Consider the following 14,439-nt stretch of genomic DNA (forward strand, 5'->3'; position numbering starts at 1 on the left):
AAGCTGCAGGTCCAGCCACCACCAAGGGTGGAGGGATCCTCATGTCCTAGATCTACAAAAGAGCTGTTCTACATGTATGGCTAATTGTCCAGGTTCCTGAGATCTAAGGGTTGCAACATCAGAGGGTACCACCTGCTAACGTCCCACCTACCCACTCCTATGGATGCCGTCAACCTCTGAGGGCAACAACAACTGTCCCAAAACAGAGCGTGAGGAACTTCAACTTGTCTACCCAAAGTCTCAGTATGGGTAGAGTGAAAAAAAAAAAAAGAAAACCCTCAGACAGTTGATTGGTAACATAAGTATAATTCACAATGTTTGCATAACAAAATCATGAGCAATGCATTTCTGAGAATTTACCCCTGTGTTAAAGCATAGAAAGACTGTTTGTAAACTAAGGTGGGTGGGCTCTATGATCTTTACAATGGCCTCTGCTTTTTATATTCCTATAAGTTACACATATCAGTCATACTCAGTGTAATTGATGTTTGGCTAATAGCTGGGAACCACACTAAGCACATGTGTTTTCTCTTTAATGTTTCCCATCAGCTCTCAGTTTGTTCAAAATAGTATTAGTGAGGTCCAGGCAGCTCTCCATCATGTTCAAAGTCTACATGGCCGTGTCTAGGCATCCTTGTGAGGGCCACAGCTCTTCTCGCTGTTTTGTAATATTTTATAGCTACTAAAGCTGATGACTGAGATGTGAAGTGATTACCGTAAGATGATATGGAATGGGGACAATAACAGAAACAATGGTATCTTGAAAGAATTCTGTTTTATTTTTAATAGAATTAAAAGAAGAAGGAGGAGGAGCAGGAGGAGGAGGAGGAGCAGGAGGAGGAGGAGGAGAGGAGGAGGAGGAAGAGGAGAAGGAGGAGGAGGAGGAGAGGAGGAGGAGGAAGAGGAAGAGGAGGAGGAGGAGCTAGAAGCTGGTTCTTTCACTCCCAAATACCTGTGGAGTATCTGATTATCCAACCTACCTGTGGGGGTATCTAGATCCTGACTATGGTAATAGGTTCCATAGTCTGTCAGTATCCAGGACTTGGAAGCAGACCCTGGCTGCTTTTTCATTAAGCATCAGAGGAGAATTCTATACCCAGTGGCCCACTGAACATACCTCTTTATTTTTTCAGCCTTAGTGAAGTAGGTGGAGAATATAAACTCATACTTAGGAAAGTAAAACCATAATTAGGAAAATGTTTGCGCTGAGCTCAAATGTACTTCCTATCCACTTCCAAATGAAAATAATAAGGAGTGTAGGTTTTTAAGTGGATCTTTTCTTGAACTCTTTCTTCATTGCCCACAGGGATGGGATGGCTGTGGGTACCTGTTTCTGTACCCAACTTAATAGTGGTTCAGGACCATAGTGGGTTTTTTATAGGATGCTTCGCCGGCTTCCAACTCTAACCTCATGACATGTGTAATTAACTTTGAGAACCTGAGAAAAACTGAGAGTGGCTTTACCTCGACATCTTGTTCACGTGCTACTGAGAAAACTGGTTTGTCCTGATCTATGAAGTCATAGCTAAGTACTCCACTCAAGTCCATTCCTGTCACATCTGGCCCTAGGAAATAGGAGAAGGATAAGAGTCTCATTTCAGGCACCCCTATTTTTAGTATCATGTACAAAATTCCCAGAGGACTGGAATTACTGAGGTAAACTTTCCTCTTTTGATTCAATTTATTACAGAAAATTAAGTGTTTCAGACGATACGCCACTGACCTGAACTTCACGGCTGAGACACTTTTCTTCTCCAACAACAACCACAGTTACGTCAGCACTTCTCAGTCAACACTTAGCAGAGCTGTGAGGATCTCATTTCTGCTTTATGACTTTAATAAGGACCTGGAAGAAGGTTAGAGAAAAACAGAGATAAAGGTGACGGAGACCGGTTTTGTTTTCTTTTTCTGAACTTGAGAAAGAGCTTCGTCAGGAGCTCTGAACACAAATTGCAAGAGCGTTTGAAGCTGAGCTCCTGGCAGAGTGTTGGAACGGGCTTTCGACATTATTAGTATTCTTCGTGGCTTGCTTGTTGTCTGCTCGGGCAATTATCTTGCTTTAATTTAGGTCACTAATGATATTATGAGATAGTTTGATGGTGGTGTAATTTCTTTTGATGTTGTTTTTGTTGCAATTGCTTATATCAACTCATTGTGATTCCATAAAAGACTGAATTCTATACCCACCCAGGGAGGGCAGGCAGGGGAGTAGGAGGGACGCACCACAGAGGAGGGATATGGGCAAGCAGCTATTGGCGCAGCTTAGCTGCGGGATCTGGCAGCCCTGCTTCCACAGTGAGGATTCTCTTGTGTCCAGCAGGAGAGCTGAAAGCTAGACATCGCGCTGCTGTTTGGGCATCCTGTCATGTCTGAAATTACTTCTGACAGGCTACCAAAATAAATGGTCCCTCACTTCAGCAGCTTTAACATTATTTGAAATCGAATTCAGAAGGTAGATCAAGCTCCCCGAATAATTTCACTCTGACTCTCCTAAGTTATGTTATACCAAGACATCATCTTAGAAATGTCTTTCCAAATTCTACCTTCTCCAGGTCTACTCCTGCCCCTCAGACCCCCACGCCAGACACGGCTTCTTGGAGTGGACAGTGTGGAGGCCTGTATTGCTTATTGCTCAACATAAATATTTTCCTTGGCATGAGGATTTATTTATTCTTTCAGGAATGTAAAGCGGTAGTGTTTACCTGAAATGCATGCGTTCTGGTTTTTAATGTGTTTAAATGAAAAACGGCTTTGGACTGTGTCTCTTTTGTCCAAGCCTTCCTCCCCATCCCACCCCACCCCACCCCCAGTCATGAAGGGCTAGGGGTGGCTTTGTGTTGGCTTACAGAGAGGGCTCATTCTGTAACTTCCTGACTACCCTGGCAGAGTCTTCCAAGGAAGCTATAGTCCATAGGAAATGGGACTTGGAATTTTCAGCAGGCCTTCTAGTTTGAAGGGAACCTAGAATCAACAAAATACTGAAACATTTAGGTCTACTACTGAAAGGTAATAACATAGGATAATAGTACTTAAGGAAATAAATGACATTTTAAAACAGTAGTACAAATAATAGCTCGGAAACAGTAATCAACACAGCAGAGATTTTTGTAAAAGGTTGAGCTGTGCTCTTTCGGTTGTGTAGTCTGTCAAAGAAACAGTGTTTCTAAACCCCGTATTTCCACCCTCAGCCCCAACGTATCAGGAAACTACAAAGAAGATTCCCCTAGGAGGATTTTAGCTGGGGCTCTCCTCCAACCTGTCTCTATTCCCAACTGTACAATGCTACCCAAGGACTGCCTAAAACTTCATCTAAAAGTGAGGCAGGCAAATAGTCTCTCCTTTACGCAAAAGCCACAAACCAAGCAACAAGCACCTTTGAGCTCTTAACTGGATACCAGAATCCACATTTATTTATTTATTTATTTGCTGGCTGCCAGGCTGGGTGTACCTTCAAGTCTTTACAGAAATAGAGTAGTATTTGTCTCACTGTTCTGGGGCATACCAGCAAAACTGTAAAAAGCAAAAGCAAAAGCAAAACAAAACAAAAAAAAAAACCCAAAACAACTGCAATGTCAGAGGACTCCGAGCTACTTTAACCTTGCTGTTAAGAGAGATACAAGCAGGGGCTGGAGAGATGGCTCAGTGGTTAGGAGCACTGACTGTACTTCCAGAGGTCCTGAGTTCAAATCCCAGCAACCACATGGTGGCTCACAACCATCTATAGTGAGATCTGATGTGCTCTTCTGTTGTGTCTGAAGACAGCTACAGTGTATTCATATATAATAAATAAATAAATCTTTAAAAAAAGAGAGATACGAGCAGAATTCTCAGTTTTCTTTATTGTGGAGTAAATAATTTACAAACCAGAAGTGACCATTGCTTTTTTTTTTCTTGTTTGTTTTTAACAGTGATCTTCAGCATTTACTTTGGCAACAGCATCTTGATTTTATGAAAAATAAAATAAAAACATAAAACAGTAAGATAAAAACATCCAAAGGTATGTGTATTGGAATTGATGTCTGAAACGAGAATACGTAAGCACGCTTCACAGTGACCATAATCATCGAAAGAGGAAAAGATAAATCCAAGTAAGTTGAGGTCAACTCGTTCTCATGAAATTCGCATTCTCCCAATGTGGCCAGGCTAACAAATTCAGAATCTGTGAAGAGAAATCAGAAAAATCAAAAAAGGCCATAAAACACTCTTGAAATCCCCTTGCCTATGCTTAGGTAATGGTTGGGTAGACCAATGTGATACATGGCATATTGACTATACATTGAGGGCTCACAGGCCAGCTAACCATAAATGCTTTTGATTTAGAGCATTAGTATAGTAAAATCACATAAGGTCATCTGTCTGTAGGCAACAGGGAGTTCTAGCCATGTGTGCATTTGTACCCAGGAGTCCTGTCTCATGTACATGTTTCTCCCATCCCATGTGGGTACTGAAGTATACACCTTACACTTGAACCACATGCAGGAATTTATACTGCTTTTCTTGACACGCTATTTTCAGAATTGTGGAGTTTTGTTAGTGTCTTCGGCACTATCAAAATCACAAATAAAAGAGAAACCACAAATTCTGTTTCCCTGAGAACCTGTGAAGATGTGGAGGTCATATACAAGAATGAAATATTACCTATACACTGCGATTCCTCTTTCGAGTCCTACTACTCCTCATGGTCCCTTTATAATTTTCTGTTTTCTGCAGTTACCCCATGTTATATACTCACATCTGAAAATTTGCAACCAGTAATCACAGATGAAAGAGAACATGCACAGTTTGTCTTCCTGGGTCTTGGCTTCCTTACCCGATATAATATTTCAGAGACCCATTCATTTACCTTCAAATTTCATGATTTCATTTTTCTTTCCAGCTGGAATGGAAAAATGGAGAGAGGGATGAAACTTGGAGGGGTTAAGAAGTCAATACAGAAGAAGGAGGAAGAGGGGACAGGGACAAATGGCATCAAGATTGTTTGAGAAGGATTCAAGTAATCATTAAATATCTACTAAAAACTATACCTTATATATATATATATATATATATGTATATACACATATATATGTATATATATATTATAATGATAAAACATATAATCATTTATCAACTATATAATATAAAGATATATAGTATATAAATGTATATTATAAATAAAAATAAATTAAATATATAAATAAACAAATAAATATAAATAAATATATAATAATATTTGTATATTAAAGTTATGGCACTTGGACTGATAATACTCCCCACAAGAATGACAGACTTAACAAAAACCCCAAGCACAAGAAACCTATTTTCCAGTGCTCAGTCAGTGTACTGGATGTTTTTGTGTGTCATCTTGACACAAGCTGGAGTTATCATAGAGAAAGAAACCTCCTTTGAGGAAATGCTTTCATGAGATCCAACTGTAAGGCATTTTCTCAATTAGTGATCAAGCGAGGAGGGCCTAGTCCATTTTGGGTGTTGCCATCCCTGGGCTGCTAGACTTGGGTTCTATAAGAAAAAAGTTGAGCAAGCTAGTAAGCAGCATTTCTCCATGGCTTCTGCATCCACTCCTGCTTCTAGGTTCCTACCCTGTGTGAGTTCCTATCCTGACTTCTTTGGTGGTGAACAGCAGTGTGGAAGTGTAAGCTGAGTAAATCCTTTCCTCCCCAACTTGCTTCTTGGTCCTGATGATTTATGCAGGAATAGAAACCCTGACTAAGACGGAATAGTCAAAAATGATTCCCAAAATAATATAGGTTACTGATATTGATCTTGACTGACGCTCAGAAGTCTAAAGTAAGCCACTATTGCTGAAGACACTACACAGGAGATGAGCTGCATCTAACCTGAAAGCCTTGCTCCTGAAGTCTAGCATCCAGAGTACCAGAAAGTACTATTCAAGCTTCCAAGAGAAGGAAGCAATTAGTAGTCCTACCCAGCTGTGACATCTATGAACCATAACAATGACCAGTGTGGAAAGATGTCCATAAAGTGCAGTAGTGCTATTCATATGTTAGTGGTAACCAGTAGATGTCTAAGTGAACTTACAGGATGGAATCATGTCTGATCCTAGAAGCCTGGGGCTAATGAGATAATGAATCTTTAAAGAGAATCCACAACCACCAGTTTACTAGGCGAGGATAACTCCTTATTACATTCTAAATAGTGTCATACCCACCAATAAGTGTAGTTGTCATATCTCGTCAAAGAAACCTCTCTCTTTAGCAAATGGAGATCATTACTGAAAACCACAACTGGACATAACATGGAGATCAGTAGATTGTAGGAGAATCCAACTCCATAGGATACATCCCCCTCACAGCTCCTGCATGCATGGCTCAGGGAACACCACAGAAGAAAGGATACAAAGATAGTAGGAACCAGAGTAGCAAGGAGTCTACTGGGAACTGCTTCTCTTAGAGATGGTTGCATCAACAAGATCTGAACAATGACAATCTCCATAGACATGCTAAAGAGAAAGAGGGAAAAATCTTAGTAGGTACTACTGCTAGACCAAGAACTGCAAGCAGCCAAGGACTGCTGAGGAAGAGAGAATTAGCCTCTCCCAAAGAAGAGACCCCTGGCTACTTATCCAATACAAAGCGATCAGCTAGGAAACCATATACACACAAACAACAAAAATGACCCAGGAGGTTGTATTTATGTATTATGCATACATATACATATAATCAAAACAAGAGGGCATCAATTTGAGAGGTGGGGGAGTCATTGGAGAAGTTGGAGGAAGAGGAAGGACAGTTCAGAGGAAGGAAAGAGAAGGAGCAAATGATATAATTATATTTTAATATAATTTAAAATAACTACATTTTTTAAAAATTTGAAAATAATATTTTAAAAAGAGAATGAGGTAGTCAAAAGGAGGCAAATGGTTTGTTACTTGAGAAGGAAGAGGACAAGATAACCTAAAATTAAAGAGTCCTCCATCTTTATGAGAACCTTTCCTGCGAGAATCACTAAGCTATTTCACCTCTTTGAGCATCAACTCTGGAGGTGCCAAAGTGTGAGAATTTGACCAGAGCACAACGGAAGTCTCCTTCAACAGTGAAGACTAATGGTTCTTTACAAATTGATTGCAAAATGAGATTGGGTAGAACTACCTATGACTTCATCATTCTCATCTGGGGTAAAAAGTTCCTAAGCTTTCTTGTTGTTTAGGAACTTTTTCTGTTTGTCTAATGATATTCTCCAATAATAACCACAGTTACTGACAGTCATGGTGTAGGCCAGCTGAGCTAGAACACAAACAAACAAAACAAATGAATCTGTAAGTAGACACAGAAGAAGACCCTTAGACCAGCTTGGTTTTCTAGAGTCTTGTTTGAAAAGAACTACCACATTCCATCTGTGTACAATGTTAATGTCTCCTTAAGAGGGACTGACAGGAGGAGAAGAGCAACCAGTTAGCAAGGGTTTCCTTTCCCAGCATCTGATAAGCTAGCATCTGGACCTTTCGATGATGGTACTCTATTTTTAGTGTCATTTACACCAACCATTAGTTCCTTTTTAGCACAAACGGCTGACTCCCAGAATGCCCCGGGGGCTACCACAAAATTGTTAGACAGGTGGCAGACAAGCATTACCTGAGAGAGAAGAATTCCCAGATACACATTTGAATTTTCACATTAACACCTCACGTCAAAACATAAGAAAATTTTATTAGTCACCCCGGCTGTTAGAATACTCCCAAACAATGATTCTATGAATATATACTATTGGGTGACTATAACAACGGTATTGGGGATGCCGGAAGGTTAGTTACTGACTTGGATTTGCCTGCAGATTTCCTGAAATGCACACATATCCAACAAAGCACTGTTTTTCCTCCTGTGATCATATGTTCCTCTTTTAGATGGGAAAACAATTTTCTTTACTCCCCCATTCACAAATGTCAGACCCTCGGGTTATGCTTTTGTTTACAGGATCCCCACTCCACTTTCCAATTTCCCTGCCAGCATCTCCCTAGTTTACTTTGTCCCACAGTGTCCTCTGGAGCCTCCATCTGTCAGCAATCACCCCTGTCCTTCTGTTATTCCACATAACACTTCTTCCTCTGTCTTGGAGGACTTCAGGAGATACCTACCGGTCCTGTGGTAGAGGCGACTTCTTTCCTGAGAAGTTTTTGTTACACTTTCTCCCAAGCCCAACCCCTATGTTCCACAAGGCCAAAGGTAATATTGTCCAGGTCCATGCACGGCAATCTATTCTTTAAGGAGCCTCCCCCCATGCAGTGGTTTTTAGAAGCATTGTCAGCCATTTTGAGAGGACAGATCTCGTTTCACTCTGGCCGGACTACCAAAAAATTTAATCATGAGGGTAGTGTTGGAATCAAGTCCTTTACATCCCATATGTTGTGTGTTTTATAAAAATAAAAAGACCAGAGATATGTTTTGTGGAGGCATGGTATGGTGTAGAAGGAGGGAGTGCCTCTGTGGGGCCCATGCTGAGGCATCTCTTCCCCCTGAGGGACCAGCCTCATGATGGTATAGCATAGAATAGAGTTTATTCATGACATGGGGAGGGAAGTCAAGAGGGTAGAAGAGACAGAGAAAAGGAGAGAGAGAGAGAGAGAGAGAGAGAGAGAGAGAGAGAGAGAGAAAGAAGAAGAAGAAGAAGAAGAAGAAGAAGAAGAAGAAGAAGAAGAAGAAGAAGAAGAAGAAAAGAAAAAGAGGTGGCCATGAGCAAGTGGAGATAGGGGGTGGGGAATGGTGGGAGAAGGCTAAGGGAGCAAGGGCAAGAGAGCAAGAAAGTGAGGAGGAGGCAAGCAGCCCCTTTCATAGTGAGTCAGGCACACCTCACTATTGTCAGGTAGCTGTGGGGCGGAGCCTAGACTAAATGCCAACATCAAACAGGATCTGAAGTCTTTGGCATTGGCTAAAAATTAGCTCCTGAGAAATATGAAAGAATAACTACCACTTTAATTAAATAACTTTTTTAATCCGTGAAACACCATAGAAGTTTGCAAAGATGATTTCCAGTCGTGATGAAGAGCTATAGCAATCATCTGATCATGAATAGCAATGTGTCTCCCTTTCTTTCTCATGGCTGGGTAGATAATTTCATAGCATTTGTCATCATCGTTAGAGTCAGTTGTTAGCAGAAAACACCTGGGAAGAGGGACACTTCAGTTGAGGAATTGCCTCCTTTAGGTTGGCCTGTGGAACACTTTAAGTGCTGACTGGCACAGGAGGACCCAGCCCATTACCAACAGTGATGTGTCTGGGGAATTGGTCCTGAGCATATAATGAAGGTATCTGAGTGAGTCACTATACAGCATTCCTCTGTGGTCTCTGCTTCAGTTCTCCTTTAAGCTTGGCCTTACGTTTCTGACATGGCTCTTTTGATGATAGACTATAACCTGGAAGATGATGTTAACTCTTTCCATATCCAAACAGTTTTTGGTCATGATGTTTATCACGGCAATAGAAAAGCAAACCTGGACAATATCTTTCCTCCAGAGAACACAAAAAATTTAAAAGAACAAAAGTCAGTTTCTAAACTACTAATAAACTCAGTGTCTACCCATGTCAGTGCTAACCACGGATGTGGGTAGAGAAGAAGCATTAAATATTCTTTGCAGTAGGAAAATGTGTTTATTCAAATAAGCTTTTAACCATCAATCCTTTTAACCATCAATCCAACAATACATGTGATACAATTGTCTTAGCATAAGATTGCAATCAGAGAAACGGTGGACAGTCAAACGTGGGGCAGGCATCTCTTCCATGTTTGTACAAGCAAGTATGAGATGTAATAGAAATTTCAATATCAGTTTTTTTGAAAAAAGCTAGAGATATCTTTCACAAAGAAATGTCAGCAGGGTCTAGAAACATGGCTCAGGAGTTAGGAGTGAATACTCCTCATGCAGAAGAACTGAGTTCAGTTCTCTGCACCCACACAGATAAGCTAACAAGTACCTATAATTCAACTTGAGCAGGTCTGTTTGTCTCTTTTGAAATCTGAGAAACCTGCACACACGCACACACACACACACACACACACACACACACAGTAAAAGGTAAACTAAATCTTTAAAAAATATATTAGAACCGCCCCCCTCCGCCACCGCCAACTTCAGCAAATCTCAAACTAAATAGAATGGTCAAAAGTACCACTTTGCTTTTCTGAAAACAAAACAAAAAACAAAACAAAACAAAACAGAAAAGAGTAAGTTATCCATAAAAACTACAGCTCCCAGTAAAAGCAGTGACGTTCAGGATGTTGTTGCCTGGGAGATTCCATTCTCCCCATGCCTCAGCTCAGTTGTCCTGATGGCAGGAGGGGAGGGTACTCTGGGACAATGAGGAATTGTGATGATAGAGTGAATTTACCTTAGCTCGCATAGGACAAAATTCTGTAACCAACGCAACTGTCAAGGAAAACAGTAAATGTAGAAGGAATTGAAGAGTGGGGTCCTGCCTGGGGAAGCAGCAGAAAGAAGACAGGAGAGAATTCCAACATGAGGACACCGGAATGAGAGAGCCATGGTGGAGTTGGGTAAGCAAGTTCTGACATGTGGCTGGCTGAAGAAGGAGGCCAGGAACTTCCAAGAGGGCCCAGCAAACATTAAAGGAACCATGGTAGTGAAATCTGCTGGTATGGCAGTGCAATCTGCTTGGAATTTAAATAGATCTCCCTATCAGGAGAGAACAGAAGCCTAATTGGTATGAAGTATTTGAGCAAAAATACAGTTGGCCAAATGATTGGCTAATTACTCTGCTATTCACTCACAGGGGTGATATGTAGGATGTCAGATGGAGAAATTAAACGTAAGAGTTGTAGAAGGTACACAGAAACACCAGAGCTGTTTACTATAAAGGGAAAAAAATCATACACTCACAATCCAAACAATTTACTCAAAAAGGAAGCCAAAGAGACAATAACCCTTAGGTAAGATAATCTGAATCCAAAATTGCTACAATAAATGACTTAAAATGTCAAGATGATTGTGTTTACACACAGAAGGAAAGTGTGACTGATAAATAGAAGAGTGGTGAAAACCAAGTGGCTGTGAACATGTAGAGATGTTAGTTGCATCAAAGTCTTCTAACTAGCTATGTATTCCAAAGATCTCCAGAAAGATACAATGATTATGACCCGATAAATAGGAGTCATAAGTAAAACTATAAAACTGAACCAGACAGAAATTTGGAAGTCGAGAAGAACAATCACTACATGCACACAGCAACAGATGTTACAGGAAAGAAGCAAGGAGGCTGTACACTTGAAGCTTAAGCTATTCTAATCCTGTTAATTGTTCAAACAGTAGCAAAGGAAAAGATACCAACAGCAACTTGGGAGCAAAGGGCTTATTTCACTCCCTATTGGATATAACAGCTCATCATCAGAAGCAGTGAAGGCAGGAACTGACACATAGCAGGAATCTGGAGGAATTCCTTACTGGAATCTGCTTACTGGATGACTTGCTCTTCATGGCTCGCTCAGGCTGCATTCTTAAAGAATCCAGGACCACCATCTCAGGGATAGCAACGCACACAATGGGCTGGCCTCTCCCTCAAGAATCACTAACTAAGAAAATATCCTACAGGCTTGCCTATAGTACAATCGTATGGAGACATTTTCTCAATTGAGACTCCCTCTTCTAATGACTCTAGCTTGGGTCAAATTGACTCTTTTTAAAACTAGCTTGTAAGACTGACCACTTGTCAACTTGGCACATGAACATTTCAATTAGAATCTTTTCATTTATCCTCAAGATGTCACATTAATATTAATATCACAATATAAAACATAAATTACTTTAAAAGTCCTACAGTTTTACAATTCTAAACACATTAGATGCTCAGCCTCTTCAAAATATCTAATCTCATTAAAAATCCAAAATATCTCTTAAAAGTTCAAAGTCTTCTAGCTGTGGGCTCCTGTAAAATTGAGTTATATACTTTCTTCAAGAGGGACAAGTCGGAGGGAATAGTCCCAATCTGAACAAAACAAACCCAAAGTCGAGTAAATAACTCAATGTTTAAATATCTGAGGCTGACTCAAGATTTTCTCAGCTCCTTCAATGGGCTCTGGTCACCTTTCCAGCTCTGCCCTCTGCAGAACATATTTCTGGAATCTTCTAGGCTCCAGGTAGCTCCACACATCTCCCATTACTGTTCTTGGTGCTCATTCCATGGTACTGGTATCCCTAAAATGCTGGTGTCCCTTGTTGCAAATGGGCTGCACTTTCACCAACAGCTTCTTGTAGGCTCTCTTTGGGGACTCCAAAACTGCCACATAGTGCTAATCTTCAGATGTTCTCCGTGACCCATTAATGACTTCAAAACCAGCACCACCTGGGTGGTGATTATACTACCAGTTTGGCTGCCAGCACAAGGTTTAACTTTGGCTGCCTCAGAAATACAGCTTCTTCATGCTGACCTTGAGGAAATCCTTCCAAGGTTACAACACCTCAATGCTATTGGTTTCTTCTTAATCATAGCTGATTCTTCTGCCCCAGATGACTAGCATCCATTGTCCCAGAAATGCAAAGATGTTCCCTTAGTCCTTCTGATCTCTTGTTAATCACAGCTAGTCCTTCGACTCTAGCTAACCAGACAACACAGATTCTTGATAGGAATGGCCCGATAGAGTCTTCACTTCCCTCTGAAACTGCAAAAGCCAGGCCTCCATTGTCTGTCTTTGTTCTCCACATTCTTACCTTCTAAGCTCCTACGCAACATCTCACTGAGGTCTCAACACTGGATGGGTTTTTTTAGTCCAAAGTTCCAAAATTCTTCAGCAATCCTCCCCAAAACAGCATGTCCAGGTCTATTCAAGCAATACCCTATTCTTGGTACTAACTTGTTGTAGTTAGAGTTACTATAGGGAGGAAAGGATTTATTTCACTTACAGTTCCATACAACAGTTCATCATCAAAAGTCGTGAGGACAGAAATCTGGAGGCAGGAACTGATGCAGCAGATACGGAGGGGTGCTGCTTACTAGCTTGCTTCCCATGACTTGTTCAGCCTGTTTTCTTATAGAATCCAGGACCACCAGCCACAATTGGCTGGGCTCTCTCCCCAAGAATTATTAATTAAGAAAATTTCCTATAGGCTAGTCAAAGCCATATCTTATGAAAACATTCCCTCGATTGTGGCACCTTCCCCTCTGATGACTCTAGCCTGTGCCAAGTTGGCATTAAGCTAGCTAGTTCAGGTACCAACGAAAAAGAAGAGATCATTGGAAATTTGTATGTCAAGTACAAGCCTATCAACAACTGGTCAAAGCTGTACAGAGAAGCAATTTGATTGTAGCGGTGGTTGCAGTATTAGTTACCGCCCTTATTGTGATATCTGACAGAAGAAACTTAAGTGAATAAAGGTATGTTTTGACTCATGACTTCAGAGCTATTTCAGTCCACTATGCCACTTCCATCTGTGGCAGCAGGAGCCTGGCAGGAAGTCTGACTCAGCCATTCACACCTGGTCACACACATATGTGGACCAGGAAGTAGAAACAGCTCAGGACAGTAACAAAAGCAGATACCACTTTCAAGCCTTGCTTCCAGTGGCCCATATCTGTTAGCTTGGTTACTTAAGCTTCAGGTTCAATGACTCAAAAAACAGAGCACCAGTAACTGAGTTCCCTGTGTACTAACACACTTGAACCTACAGAAAAGGTAGTACATTCAAGTCCTAAGAGTTATCCGAGAGAATTGACTGCCAGCAGAGTTGTTTTACAAGATAAAGAGTTTTACAGATGACAAAGACCCACCTCACTGAAATCTAGAGGAAACGTGCTGTTATTTTTCAAGCTTAATTTTGCAATTTATTTAAAAGTCATAGACAGTGAGTATGTTACACTTATTGTCTCATATATGTTAATCAGAACTGTAAGGATTAGGAAAAAAGGAGGCACACCATAGCAAAATGTTAATATTTTGACAAAGTCAGCGTTAGCCTCAGCTAGATTATGAAACGTTAGTAGCATATTGTGATGAGAAACAACCCCTGTATGCAGTCGCATGCTCTCATAGGCATACTGTACCTGCAAAATGTCTAGGGGCTTGTGGTAATCCAGAGAGAAAAAAGTGGATCGTTGCTTTTGTTTATCACATGAAAAAAGTCTTAGTGAACTGAAAGGTTGGTGATGTGAAGAGTGGAGGGTGTTTTGTAATCAACTGTCCCACACTCAAATCCTGGAAGTCAATTCTCACCCAGTAAGTGTAATGCTGGAGACGTCCAGTCCCTGTTCTTCAAATATGGCTAGTCATTTCCTCTTGCTACCAACTGCTGTGGTTTCTCACTTGAACATCACTGTCCATCTCTGAGCCTCTATTCTGAAACCCTTCATGAACAAAGCATTGCATCCCTGCATTTACCCTTCTGTTCTCAGCCTCCCCAGTCGCGATGTCCTTGACCAAATGCCTCTCAGCTTTGGATCATTATTCCTCTTTTCCAAGGATACTGCTCTCCTATGGACT

Source organism: Grammomys surdaster, unplaced genomic scaffold (genome assembly GCF_004785775.1).
Source record: "Grammomys surdaster isolate TR1022 unplaced genomic scaffold, NIH_TR_1.0 137, whole genome shotgun sequence".
In the NCBI taxonomy this organism is placed as follows: domain Eukaryota; kingdom Metazoa; phylum Chordata; class Mammalia; order Rodentia; family Muridae; genus Grammomys; species Grammomys surdaster.